This window comes from Plectropomus leopardus, chromosome 2 (assembly GCF_026936395.1).
Source record: "Plectropomus leopardus strain MGB_pleo_1.0 chromosome 2, ASM2693639v1, whole genome shotgun sequence".
Classification (NCBI taxonomy): Eukaryota; Metazoa; Chordata; class Actinopteri; order Perciformes; family Serranidae; genus Plectropomus; species Plectropomus leopardus.
Window position 1 is genome coordinate 32,896,566 of NC_142177.1, and position 14,580 is coordinate 32,911,145.

A 14,580-nucleotide genomic window follows, 5' to 3' on the forward strand; every position below is an offset into this window, starting at 1 on the left:
GTTCAATAAAATAAATACATTTTATTGATTTACTTATTTTATTTATTTAAGAATAGGGACAGTGCACTTTGAAGAACATTTGCATGGAAATATGCTAAATTGTAGCCAAAGGCTAGTTTACATCTGTTGTCCAGAGGCAGGTAGGTGTTACAAAGCAAACAAATTACATACAGTAAGTACATAAAGATCATAACCACAAAAACTACCGAAGAAGAGGCGAAGAAGAGGTCATTAAAACAGATTTGTCCTCGGCCAATATGACATGACAACGCTGTAGTTTAGGTTTTGGTAACTGCAGCTGTGGCAAGATCGTGATTTAGGTCAAAATAAATGCGTACCTCATTAAAGTGGGTTAAGTTGACCCTTTATGCTTTTCATTATTTTCAATCATAATATTACAATGAAGCATGTTTATGTTGAACGCAGCCAAAATTTCAGATAATGAGGAAAATACATGCAAAAGACATCGCTGTGAGAAAACCAGTGTTCCCAACTGTTTTCCAATAAAAGTAGCTAGCCCTGGCTATAAAGTTGCTAAACATCACAAGATAATGTCAACGCATATTAATGCAAGCGTATAATAACAACACTACCAGTTCTGTCCGAGCGCTTTCTCATCTGACGCCGTCCAGCCATGCTCCGGTTGGACGTGGAAAGTGCCTTTTGGCGTCACGTTCGCCAAAAGCATTGACAGAGTGGAGCTTTTTGATGCGTTTGGAGCGAGAAAGGGCTCACATGTTGGGTTGTGTTTAGAAACTTTTACTGGTGATTTTTTTCACAGCAGAAATTAAGTGAAGCTATACTCATTCCCCTCGCCTTAAGTTACTGCTAAATGTAGCTACATGCTAGCGTCAGGGTGAATGTAATCTTGGTTACAGATGTTTTAAATATCCTCCCAATTTTGGCTCATACTCCTTTTGAAAGCCATCTGGTTTTGACTATAAGGTTTTATAGATGATTTTTCACAGTAGAAAGTGCTGCTGTTCTCCATTACAGTCATACTGTAGCTGCAAGTACACTGCTACATGTAGCTGCATGCTAATGCCAGGGCAACATGTAATCTTGATTGCTGATGTTGTCAATATCTCCCCAATTTTGTACCATTTTCCTGCTGTAACACGTCCGGTTGTGTTTAGAAGCTTTTATTGGTGATTTTTTCTGTAGAAAGTGACGTTATTCCTTGTTACAGCCTTTCCCGCGGCTGCAATAATGGTTCGGAGATGTCAAGATAGGGAAGACCTGGAAGTGCTGACCAATCACAGCAGACTGGGCTTCTTGGGTGATGAAGATGGCATGTCTCTCACAGAGGGTGAGTACACGTGTTCAGAAAGAGGAAAACTAAATGTTTCATGAACATTAACGAATGTAAACATGTTTTAGTAGAAACCCAAAGAATGAACCTGAAAATGAGCATAACAGGTGCTAATAGGAGGCCTTTGTCGTCATGGTGACAATAATAGCTATGTGATTAAGCTTAGGGAATGATCGTGGTCATGGTTATAAAAACAACATTAACTGGGGGTCGGAAACGCAAAACGAACAGCATGATCTATACTATATCATAATTTTATCTCTCTCTCACCCGTGGAAAACTCAGCATGAGAAACAGTGGCCTGTGGTGAGTCATCCTAATAAGGTAGGCCTGCCTTCCTGGGACTCCGGTGAATGCTAATGAACAGCAAAACTAATTCTCATTAGCTGGCCTAATGCTGAGCTGGTGGAGACGTACAGTTGAAGCTTTGTGTCCGCGAGGTGAAAAGCAAATTTGACATTTTGAAGGAGGCTGATAGGAAGTAACAAGTACAAGTGTTCCCTGCAGCGGATCCATTTTCTCCACAGTATCTAAGGTCAGACAAATTCGGAGCCTCTAGCTCGGCTGTTGTTTAACACTACCTCTCCACAAAGTTGTGTAGGTCTTGGACGTGCATGATTATTTGTCTGCTCATGAACTTGTGTATATGAAAGATGTGTGAAGCATGTGTGTGATTGTGTTGTGTGGTCGCTTAAGAAATATTGATTTCAGTAGGTGTTTTTATTTTTGCTTTTTTAATTGGCTCGATTTCTTTCAAAAACACATAAGCAGAAATGGTACAAAAATTAACCAAAAAAAAAGTTAAAAAAAAAAAAAAGCCTCAAGATTACAGGAAATAAAAACAAGGAAAAAAAGGAAAAGGGGCTTAAAAATAAGAATAATTTTATAAAATATTTTTAAATAAATATTGATTATTATCAATATAGTTTTTGGGACATTTTTCCCTATATTTAAAAAAAACATTTTTTAAAGGGTAGTGATTTTTTACAATATGTGGAGCAGTTCAAGTTGCCTAATGCTTTTTTCCCCCATGATTTCAAAAGAAAGCAAACCAGTTTGCTCAGATTTCAAAAGTTTAAATGATTGTGAAGGCGTCTGAATGCAGCACAGGAGAACCGATGTCGATCCAGGTTTCAAAGGGTTTAACTTTAAAATGAACACTGGTGGCAGACAGGGGCAACCATGCTGCAAACAGACAAACACAAGCAAATTAAGAAAACATTGTCATCAATTTGAAGACACATACACAGCATTTGGAGAACACACTGCAAATCCTACAACACAATAAAAGTGTTTCCAAGGGACATTTAATACTGATGCACACTATTTTATAAAGTCTATGGTTACTGGAAATGAACTAAAATGTAAGTGTTTTTTACTGCCATCAAGCCTCCACTCCAAAAAAGACAGTCTATGAAGCTGCTATGTGTGTAACAGCTGACTTCAAAATAAAAGTTCTGTTACAGTGAATAACATTCATTCAACAAGTCAGTCAGTCAGTCATATAAAAATGATGAAATAAATATGTAAACAAATAAATATATGAATTAATCTATGAATAAATAGATAAATAATACACAAATAAATAGAAAAAATAAATTAATAAGCATAACAATAACAATAGTAGATTATACATTCAAATTATTAATACAACATAATAATTACTGCCTAAAAAATACATTTTCAGACAAAAAAATAGTACTGTGTTTAACATACAATAAAGACCAGACCACAGTGTATTACCCTTTCAAAATAATAGAGGTAAAATAACCTCGGGGCTGTTCTTCACAATTAAGTTTTGAGGTAAATTCTGTCCAGTTTCAGCACCTGTAATACTTCGGGGTATCATGATGGCTCTATCTTGTAGCTGCATCCAAAAACCAACAAAGACCACCCCATTTAAGATTTAGTGAAGGGGAGAGTCGGAGATCTTTCATTCACACTGTTATGGAGGTCTCAGTCGATGCACTGCAGAGAGGAAGGGAGGCAGGCAGGGTGGGGGGCATGAATAATTCAGCAGCTCTGCCACAGCGAGCCCCGGATTCCCATCCTCCACCCCACCAGCCTTGATCCCAGAGGACCCACAGTGGGCTTGTAGTGCAGCTCAGCCAGCGCTGCAGATGCACCGGTGCAGCACTCCGTAGCAGAAAACACCTCACGGGAAGTTCTGGCTCCTGAGGTGACTGTGGGAGAAATCACCTGAACGAAGGGACTGATTTTCTGTCACCGTGACAAACTGGAGAAAGCTGCTTAAATTGAACCTTTTAAACTCATGTGAAGTATAATTAACCTGCACCAGGCTAATGGGAGAAGGAGAGGATGGCACATGAGGAAGTTTACTAAAATTATTCTGCTGGATTCCTCCAGTGTAAAGTGCTTTGAATGAGAGGGAAGTGGTTGGATTGAATACGTTTTCACTTCATCTCACTCCTTTTTGAATATGTGAAGCAAGTCATTATGTATTTGGATATTTATGTTTTTCATTGTTTGTCGTTATTACTTTGTTTTTTGTCGGTCTGCTTTTGTGCAATATTTTCTTTATTTCCTTTTTACATCAAGCATCAATCAAATCAAGCATCAGCTAAATGCTAAAACTGCAAATATAATGCAAAATTTAAGCAAAGTTACTGAAACCTAGAAAGATACATAGATAGATATTAGGGGTTTGTAAGGTGGCACATACTTAAATTAACAGCAACATTACATCACATTTAGCTCAAAAAATGTCTAACAGCGGCAGTATTTGACGAGTTGGGAACGAGAACGAGCTGAATTGGCACATCGCATGTTGCTTGTTGAAGTCAGGTTGGCTGCCATCAGGCTGCCTCGTTGAGCACAGTGGCACTAAGAACATTATTTTTTCACACAATTTAAGCTTATTTTATTTTCCAAATTAATCCAGTTAGATCAATGAATCACTCGGGCTGTAATGCATACCAAACTAAAACCTTGCAACAAACACTACAATACTAATACAGATATCATTACACCCTGATAGATAGATAGATAGGTAGATAGATAGATAGATAGATAGATAGATAGATAGATAGATAGATAGAATTCTGTATACACAAATGAGTCACAGTGATTATAAATCTTTGCTTTTATCCTGTGGTTCAAGTATTTTGGATTTCAAGTCCACAGACTGAGCTTGTACTGAATGTGGTGCTGCAGCTAAACACTTAACCGACTACATAATAAACTAACATATCACGCACACACACACACACACATACGCACACACACACGCACTAATGTTCTTTGCATCTCATTTTAAAAAACAGGAACCAAGAAAGAAAGCTGTAATTAGCCAAGGTCTCTTTCCAAAGTAATTACCAATATCCACTAAATCAGCTGCACTGCACTGCACAGCACAATCCCTTCTCTTTCAAACTGTGCATAGTGTCTCTCACACACATAGATACACACACAAACAAGTGTGTGCTGTTGGCTGATATATGCAAAGTGAACTGGAGGAAGGATAAGGAGAGACGCTTAAATACTGAAACAACGAGTGAATTATCTTCCGTGCAGCTCCTTTGGGACAGTATACTGTATGATCCGTCATTATACAGTTTACTGTTATTTATTAATATACATTTAGATTCAAGTCAAGGAGGAACTCAGACATTTTCCAACTGTGCACAGGGTGAAATGGAAGGAAAGGTCCGCTGACAGAGCTTTGGACTGTGGAAATGAGAGTAACTAAAATGCAGCCATGCAAAGATGGAAGAAAATAAGAAAAAGGTGATCCACCATTGAACAGAAATTAATAATGAAACCAAACTGTATGAATTAAAGCTAAAATCTGTAATGTATTTTTAGGTCAGAGTCGGTCAAGTGTCAAGTTATAATGGGCCCATTGCACACCTGTATGAATATGATTGGAAGTTGAAAATGTTGAAACTGCTGAGGTTGCAGACACTCTACACTCTAAAAATATGTAGATCAGATTTGCTCAGTTGATCTATCTGGCTGACTATGCCAGTGGGATCTAACTTCAAAATTTCAGTCCATCATATTACCATAATACAATCATACTAGACCTCATAATTCAATTACATTTTCATGCAACAATGCAGTTCCTTCAATGGCCACCTGAGGCTGGCTGCGAGAGTGTCAATGCATTTTTGACCAGCCCGTTCTCACTCTGAACTCTTCAAATAGTTTGTTGCATCATCATACCAAACCTCATTATTTAATTACATTTTTATGCAACAATGCAGTTCCTTGAATGGCCACTCGGTGGCCATTTTTATATAGAACTCACTCATTTAAATAATACTAAAACTTAAAAGTATACATAAAGGGCAGTTGGGTTGCTCCATTTCACAACTTGTTACACAACGGTGACAACCTTAGTTACGTAAACATGGCTTGAAGCCAGATTCACTTAAACAGTTTTAAGCCCGATTTTTCCTACTGAAAAAAAGCTTTAGGATTATCACAGTTAACCATCACCTTGATAACCAAGCTAGCAGCTGGCCTTAATGTCATCTCCACCCTCCAGGGTCACTTCTGGCTCCAAAAGTCTAAGAAGGTGGCATTTTTAGTGTTTATGTACTTGGAGTCTGACACTCAATAATTCTGCTAATCTGTTTATATGGGACTGTGTGGCTGTGGATTGATCAGATTTGATTTATACCATACACTTAAAATACCACAATTGTCATATTTCTCCAGCAGAGTCTTAAAAAACCAGTGACAAGAGCACAGACAAAAATGTCTCATGTGAAATAACCAAAAGGTAATTGGGTGAGGAAAAAAAGTGCGCTTATGTAGGGACCATTAAGAAGCTGATTAAGAAAAGGTTTTCAGGGCCTGTAATTCTTTGAAACCTGAGCAAATTGGCTGAAATTTCTTTCAAAAACATGGAAAGAAGGCAACTTAACAAGAAATGTCCCAGAGAAAAGCGCTAAAAATGGAGAATAATAATAATAATGATTCTAAATAAGGTTTTCTAGACATTTTCCCCTAGCTTTATGATAATATTCTAATCATTCTCTTTCCCTTGTGCTCTTTCTCCCTCTTTTAGAGCTCATTTTCAATTCATTTTTTGTCACCTTTCGCTATTACTTCTTCCAATTTTCAGGACATTTCTTGCCAAGTTTCCTGTTGCCTTTTACCCCACAGTTACGAAAGAAATCAAACCAATTTGCTCACATTTGAAGGGTTTAAAAGCCTGTGAATGGCATCTGAATGCAGCACAAGAAAACTGTTGAACCAGGTTTCAATCTGTTAAAAAAAATGCATGCGTGTTGTACACAGTTAGCTGGAAAAATGTGGGCATGACGAAGGAGGTTTAAAGCCTATTATTTCAGGCACTCTTACGATGCCTCTGAACAGCAGGTTCTGGCAGGCTCCAATTGCCCGTAAAAACTGTCAGTGTCTTGCTTGACCCATGTTCCCTCATCAGATCAATAAGTCCCCTGGTACATGTGTGATGGATGATCCCCACAAATAATCCACCTTGATAGATGAACCTATCGACTCGTCACACATGTGCGTTATGTGAGGCAGTTAAAGGGACAAACACGATGCTGCAGCCTGGAGGTAGTACTTAAAAGATTAACAGAAGCCACATAAGCAGTAAAAGAAACATTTTGTTTTTCTCTCAGTGGAAAGCCTTGGACACGACCCGCAGTTGACTTTTGGGCTCCACAATGGGCAGTTAGTACATTAAATTTAGACCTAAAATAGGAATCATCTCTGTGCAAACAATTATAATCTATTGCAAGATTAGGCTGAGTTATTTCGCCTTACATAGTTTCAGTTCCACTGCCGTCAATCGATCTTGAACTGTTAGTCACATCTGAACTTGTTATCCTGACAAACAATGCACGTGCACACCTTCCTGTTCTCTCCCACCTTCTCTCCACGGATCCGATTTTCAATCAGGGGCCGTTGGGTGCAGTTGATAGTGGAAACTCTTTTCTCAGAGGCATCCAACAGTAATGCTCTGGTTTATTACACCAACGCTGAGATTAAACTGGGTTATATCGATCCCAGGCTCAATGGAGCTTGCGGCAAGGACCAGCAGAGACGGATCATCCAACTGTGCCACCACCGGAGAAAAGGATGAGGGTGATTCTTTGGCGCTGAAGACAAGTGGAGATTACACATTTTAGAATGATCTACTGAAATCTTCAAGCAGGAGACGCGCAGATGTCTGCGCTCCCTTTGGATGAACATATCTCCAGCGCTGATTAAAATTTTACCTGAGAACCCAGAACATCCCATATCAGCAGATGTAGCAGTGCAGATAACCTTTCTCTTTTTTAAATTTTTGTCTGCAGATAAGGAGCTGTGCATCTTGCCGTGAGCACGTTACTGAGAGGCACAATTGTGTTTTGCATTCCTCCTACAGAATTTCTCTTTTGCTTGGTGGTGCCCCCAGATATTTTCCATAGGTTGGTCAGAGGGGGGGAACTGGAAATATTATGGTGACATACCAAAAACAAAAGCCACAATGAAGTTTTAGAAATGCACTACTGATACACTTTGGTTTCTTATTTGACAGTTGATATCACTAACTATCTGTAATAGTGGTTCAGTCAACAATCCCACAATCCTGGTTTAATGTTTTGAAAACTGGTCCAACATCACTTTTCTTGTGCTGCATTCAGACACCTTTTGCAAGTATTTAAACCTCTAAAACTTGAGCAAATTGGTTTGATTTCTTTCAAAAAACTGGAAAAAACCCGATGTCATACTGACATTTAGTGCCAGCTGGGTAGTGACCTATCTCACATGATGTCACATGATGTATATCACATGACATTACGTTATGTTAGAAACAACCATACCATGATGTTTTTTTTCTGAAACCAGAGACTTTTGTTGCCTAAACTTAAAGAAGTAGACCAAAAACTGAATTGTTTTATTAATGATGTAAATTTATTTTGAAAAAGAATGCATTTATTTATTAAGCTGAAACTGCATTTCCTGTCAAAATATTAGTGTATTTTGAAAAGACACAATGTGATATCTCTGAACATCCAAAACAGATGCAGGAGGGTATGTAGCACATCATATTTTGATGTGTAGGGCCAAGCATCAGTGTTTGACGAATTGTGGATAAGAATGTGTTGTTGGTACAAAAATGCTGCTACCTTAAAAACCGAGCGTGTCACAGCATCTTAGAGACGGTTATATCAGCTTCCAGTTATTTTTGCGGGGAGTAGATCAGCAATTATATCCACCTTGTCCCCCTTTTCATGCTGCACTGCTTTTGTTGTCTGCCATTTATCCTAAATGGCATCACAGGCATGTCAGGATCATGTAGAGGTTAAATTAAAGAACCTTTGCACATGAACCTCAGTGGAGGCCAATCACCTTCACTGGCAACATACAGCATCATGTGGAAAAATGAATCATTGCATAAAAAGCACAACTGATAAGCCCGAGGTAGAAAGAAAAATAACAAAGAACCGATGAATGCCATCCCACCTGAATCAACATAATTATTGCTGCAAACAAGTAATTTCCTACATTAATAGCAGGGGAAAAGCAACTCTGAAACTGATGTTTTTTCTTCTTTTTGCGAAAAGTAGACAACCATAGAGTGAAACTGAATCCACAGAAGAGTTGAGCTCTTGCACAACTGTCAAAAAGGCCACTTTTACAGATACAGTCGATGTCTGAAGTGCTTTTCCAAACAGCAGATAGCACATAAAGTAATGGCAGCACATGCAGGGAGGGAGGCAGTATTACTGCAACCAGTCGGTGCTTATTGAAAAGCAGGCACACATAAAATGTTGTCATCAGTCCTCCTCCAGTGGTGTGCAGGCTCCCACACTTCTATGTGAATAAAATGGTGACTCACGTAGAGAGGAAAGTCAATGGCACTACACATTCTGGCATGAATAATACGCAGAATGAGTAATTACCTTTGATTTATGAAAATAAAAGGATGTTTTTCAATGAGAGTGTATGTCTATTCTACTTGGCAAAATAACATCCATCAACAAACATGTCATTTCAGACCCGATGGCTTTGAAAAGGGGTGACTTAAACCAATGAGAGCACATGCAGAGAAGCAGTCATGCTGCTCTGTGCGACTATTGAAAAGCCAGTGCGAAACAATCACAAGCAGTGGTTCAATGTTCACCATCCTCCGGGGTCATGCTGTCTCTCACTCTGAAATGCAAGTGCATCCTGACTCATGTAGAGAGTCTATTTATACTGAAGCTACCAGTGCAGTGTAGAACATAATGTTCTCTGGTTAACTGAAGAGCCCAGACCCGACTTATGGAGAGTCATGACGCCCACTCCCATTTCCGATTTTACCTGGATAAGAGGATTTGTCCTCATTAGATTGGGCCTGTGAACAGCGCAGCCCACTAAAATGAAATGATTATAGTGCTCTAGTGTGGGTCAGCTTTTAAATGTGAACTGACTGCAGGCTCTGCGAGGTAAAGTGCAAGCTTCCTGTCAGAAACAGGAGAAAAGTTTTTTTTACCTACCACTTTTAAGGGTATTAAAATCCTTGTGCTGGGCTAAGAGGCCTTTCACAAACATGAAATGTGGGCAAATTAATTTCTTTCAAAAACAAGGAAAAACAGGTAATCAGGAATTTAGCATGAAATATCCCACATATGTAAAAAAAATATTGTAAAAGGTGACAGAAAAATTACCTGTAAATTAGCTAAAAAATGAGAAAATAACTAGGGAATAATCTAAGAAAACTATATAATTATTATAATTCTATATTTAAATTAGATTACAAAATTCTACATTTATTTTTTTTTTATCATTTATAGTTATTATTTAAGTGTTTTTTTATGGCTGTTTCTTCTTTTTGTTCTTTTACTTTTCTTTTTGTTGTTTTTTGATTTAATTTCAGGTAAATTTCTTGTAACTCTTTACTAATTTCTTGCACATTTTTGGGTCATTTCTTGATGTGTTGCTCATTGCTTTTTTTTTCAAAGGACATTTTTGGACATTTGCTAAATCACTGTCTTACTGAAAGGTTTGCAGATACATGCTCTTCAGACTATTTTTAAACTCAGTCATGTTCAAAAGCTTGTCGTTCGTGACGTGGAAACAACATGGACGCTACAAAGATGATGTGTTGTATTCTATTGCTCAGAGTGTTTAATGTCCCAGTAAAAAATCATGTTGCTTTCCAAGTATGGGATATGACTGATGATCATGACTGTATTTTTGTTTGTTTTGTTCTTTGGTAATAGTTTCTTTGTCTGTGTTTTTTACTTGTTTGTGATGTGTTGGTAATATAGTTGTGTCTTGTGTGTATTGTTTAAGGTTATAAATATAATTAAAAAATGAATAAAATCATGCACAAAAAAAGTCAATGGAAAAAGGATTTAGATCCTAATACTAGATCAAAAATAATTCAAATTTGTAAAAAAAAGTCACAAAGAAATATTTAATCCCTGCTTAATTCGTTCTTTAGAAATATAAAACACATTTCTGAAAGGAACAATACTTAGTATTATGATTTGAATCCTTGAAACAGAGAGTATACTGCTTTTTCTTGTGCAAATATCAGGTGAAAAGTTCATTTGTTCACATCCAGGCTCTTTGTTTTTCTCTCCAGGCCCCTCTCATTGCTGCTCTCTGCCTGTCCACCAGATGCCCTCTGACTTCATCTCCTCACTCACCTGACTTTCACATCCAGCCACTCCCTCCTGCCCTGTAGTAACCCTCCCTCAGCCATTCACCTCACCTGACCCTCCCCGCCCACATGCTCACCTCTCTCTACTTCCTCTCATCAGCACAAATCCCTGCCCCCCTTTTCCCAGTCAGCTGCCAGTTTGTTGCTGTTTCTTCGTTGGTGTTTCTTCCCTTGGCTTTCAAGCCTCCTGTGCATGAACCATGAACCCAGAAACCCTGAAACCGTGGTACCAGAACCTGACCAGAATCTGTATGTGCCTGCACGCACCTTTATCCAGGCCCACTTCCTGGTTGTCTGGAGTTCTGTCTGGACTTTTCAACCATGCCAGTAAGCTCATTTACCTTTATGTTTTATCTGCGCTCTGGTCCTGCTCCTCACTGGACCAGGCGCTGTATTATTTTTAATGGTTTGGATTTACTAAATTTATTTAAAATTTTCTCTTAGTAGTTTTTTTAGTGCTAGCTTGATTGAACTTTTACTTCAGTAACATATTCAATGCAGGACATGTACTTGTGACAGAGTATTTTTACACTGCAGTATTAATACTTTTGCTTAAGGTGAAGGACCTGAACACTTTCTCCACCACTGCATTTTATTGGCAGCGTTAGATGTACTGGTAGGCAGGTTTTGTTAGCTTTGAACAGGGCCTAGCTAGCTGTTTCCCTTTGCTTGCAGTTGTTGTGCTAAGCTAAGCTAAGCTAAGCTAAGCTAACAGTCTGCTGGCTACCTTTGCATTTCACAGCTGTGTGAGTTGCATTGTTTTTATAATGTAACACTTGCAAGGAAGCCAATAACTGAATTTCATAATAATTCATAATGCCAAACTATTTTTTTAACTCGTCTGTTCAGTTTTACAATTTAAAGCAGCAGTATGTAAACTTTTAAGGAAAAGGCAGCACTACTTGTATAACATATTTCATAGCAATAAAATATTTTCAAATGATTTACAATTTAAAAGAAAAATCACCATTTAAAAAAGCAAAAGTGCAGACAAGAGGTGCAGATAAATAAAAAAAATATATAAAAATTGAGTTTTAAAATGTCTAAAAGGAAAAAATTTCACTTTGACACAAAAGCACACTTTAGATTTGTGACTAAGGTAACTTGACTGATGAAATATGTATTAAAACATGTTAGAGAAGAAATTATTATTTCATAATTTCGTGATGATAGACATAAAGATCATGTTCTCGAGATCAGGTTGAAAACGTATAAAAAACATTTGAATGTTTTGAACGTTTTGAATGATGGTAAACTTAAAAAAACCCCAAAACAACAACCTTTGATTTAACCGTATCTCTAAAATGAAATGACAGTGGCTCATTACAGGCACATGATGTTGACATTTCCCTGAAAAAATATGTGTGCCGTGTGTAGCCAAGGTCTGAATAATGAATACGGATCTATTAGGCAGCCTTGATGCCCTTTTCCCGACAGGCAGGCTGTGTCCTCGCTCGCCCGCTCTGCAGATTGTTCACTGATTTCAGCGTTCGAGTCTGCTTGACCACAGTCTTCACATCCTCGCAGCAAACACCGCCTTCATTTCTGTTGCATATAAAGATGGGAAAATGATTATTATACCAATATATTGTGAAAATGAGATGAGACATTTAAATTGGCTCTCAGTCAGCTGTGACAATTACTGCGACCCCCCAAAACCAGAAGAAACCATAATGATAATGTTCTTCTGCAGTTTCTCAGTATTACAACCCGAGGTGATAAATAGACAAATTATCATCAAATTACACCCATTTCCAAATTATATCTAATATAACACGTCACAAAGGGCAAACTTATGCCGCAACATTGTGTTTAAAACATCTGTTCAAGTTGTAAGTGCAGTTAAACTCCACACCAGCGGGACCGTTATTGTGACAGAGTGTTTTTCTCCTTCGGCAACTTCCACCTGAGTGACATTCATCCATAAGCACAGCCTGAATGTCGCGCTATGATTTCTGAAATTCAATTTTCCCAAGCCACAGAAATCTAATAACCTCCAAGCTAATGACAATTGAGTCAGGAGAGATGACTGAATTGCTTTCAATAGGCTTTAGGTTTTCCAAAAAGTCAATATCCATTATGTATTTGGGCTCAGACCAATAGGACTTCATACAATATGGACACGGTCGACCTCTCCGCTGCACCTTTCCTCACACAGTCTGCACAAAAGCTGACAAATGTAAATGCCATGTCATTGTAGGGAAACTGAATTGCATAATACTTTGTTCATGTTACTTTGTCCATCTCCTTTTAGATGAGTTCAGCTCAGGTCCTTTTTTTGTCCCACAAGAGGAAGTTATTTTTGCAGCACGGCAGTGAAAACATAAAAAATATAAATATAATGCAAAACACAATAAAACTACAGAAATAAAACCGTAACTATAAAGATACAATAAAGTCTTTAATCAATTTGTTCTTGGGAAGCATTATTTGAAAGAGGCTCTGAACCATCTTCTTTTGTTTTTATGTGAGGGGAACCACCAGGTATTTGAAATCTCAGACTAAAGATGCTCAGCTTGCTCTGCTTAGGGGCCACTTTTGCAAAATGACAGGAGGCCAGGGGCCAGTTTCAGCAGCCCTATACATGTTTCTAGGATTTAAAAACATTTCTAGTATTTCAGGACATGTCTTGGATTTTAGGACATCTCTAGGATTTGATGATGTTTTTCTTTTTTTAGGATTTTAGGAAATTTCTAGGATTTTAGGACTTTCAGGGCTTACTAGGACCTCTGCTGGGGGCACAGGGGATCTGCCATTGGCACTTTTTTTAAGCTTTATTTTGATGTTGTTTTATATATGCTAAATGTACAAAGAAGATTCCCAGTGTGAATCACTTTATTTTCAGTCTGAATTAGAAAATGGTCAGGAGGGCCACACTGCTGTTGAGCATCTTTTTCTTTTTTTGTTAATAAATTCTTTATTGCCAACAGTTAGTTTATTTTTATCCTAAATTATTTTACATCTGTAGCAATATTGTGTAGAATCATGTTTGCACACATGAATTAGGATGCTTTCACCTTTGGGCGAGCTCTGACCTGTTATATTAAGTATATATTTTTAGTATTGTCCAACAACAAACTGTACAAAAGGTATCTCATGTGAAGAGGGAACAGTTTGTGGCCTTTATTGTTTTGTCATAGTGATGTTGTGTAGTGATACAGTTGTGGTTATAGAAATGTCTGAAAACACTCCTTGATGATGTCCCTGTAATTCTATATTCTTGCTTTTTATTTTGACAAAAAAGAAACATAAAATACTCACATTTAAGAAGTCAGAACCAAGAAATGTTTGGCATTGTTGCCTAAAAATTGCTTAAACGATTGGCAACATAGTTTGTGATTAATTCTTTGGGATCAAGTAGCCACTCTATGATGACAATTAAGAATATAGATTTATCTTGATCAGGACTAAGCTCTGTACACTGGAGAGCCCTTCCAAAAAAACCCACTGACACCTGCCAACATCTGACTTTGTATTTAATAAGAAAGGTTACAATGAGCATTCACCTCCCGAAAATATGACTCTTTAGAGGTCGTGGGTATTGAACAGCTCCAGCTATGATTGACATTGATAAAAATACAATACCTGGATGGATGTGTATATTTTTGACGTTTCCGGCTCAATACACTGA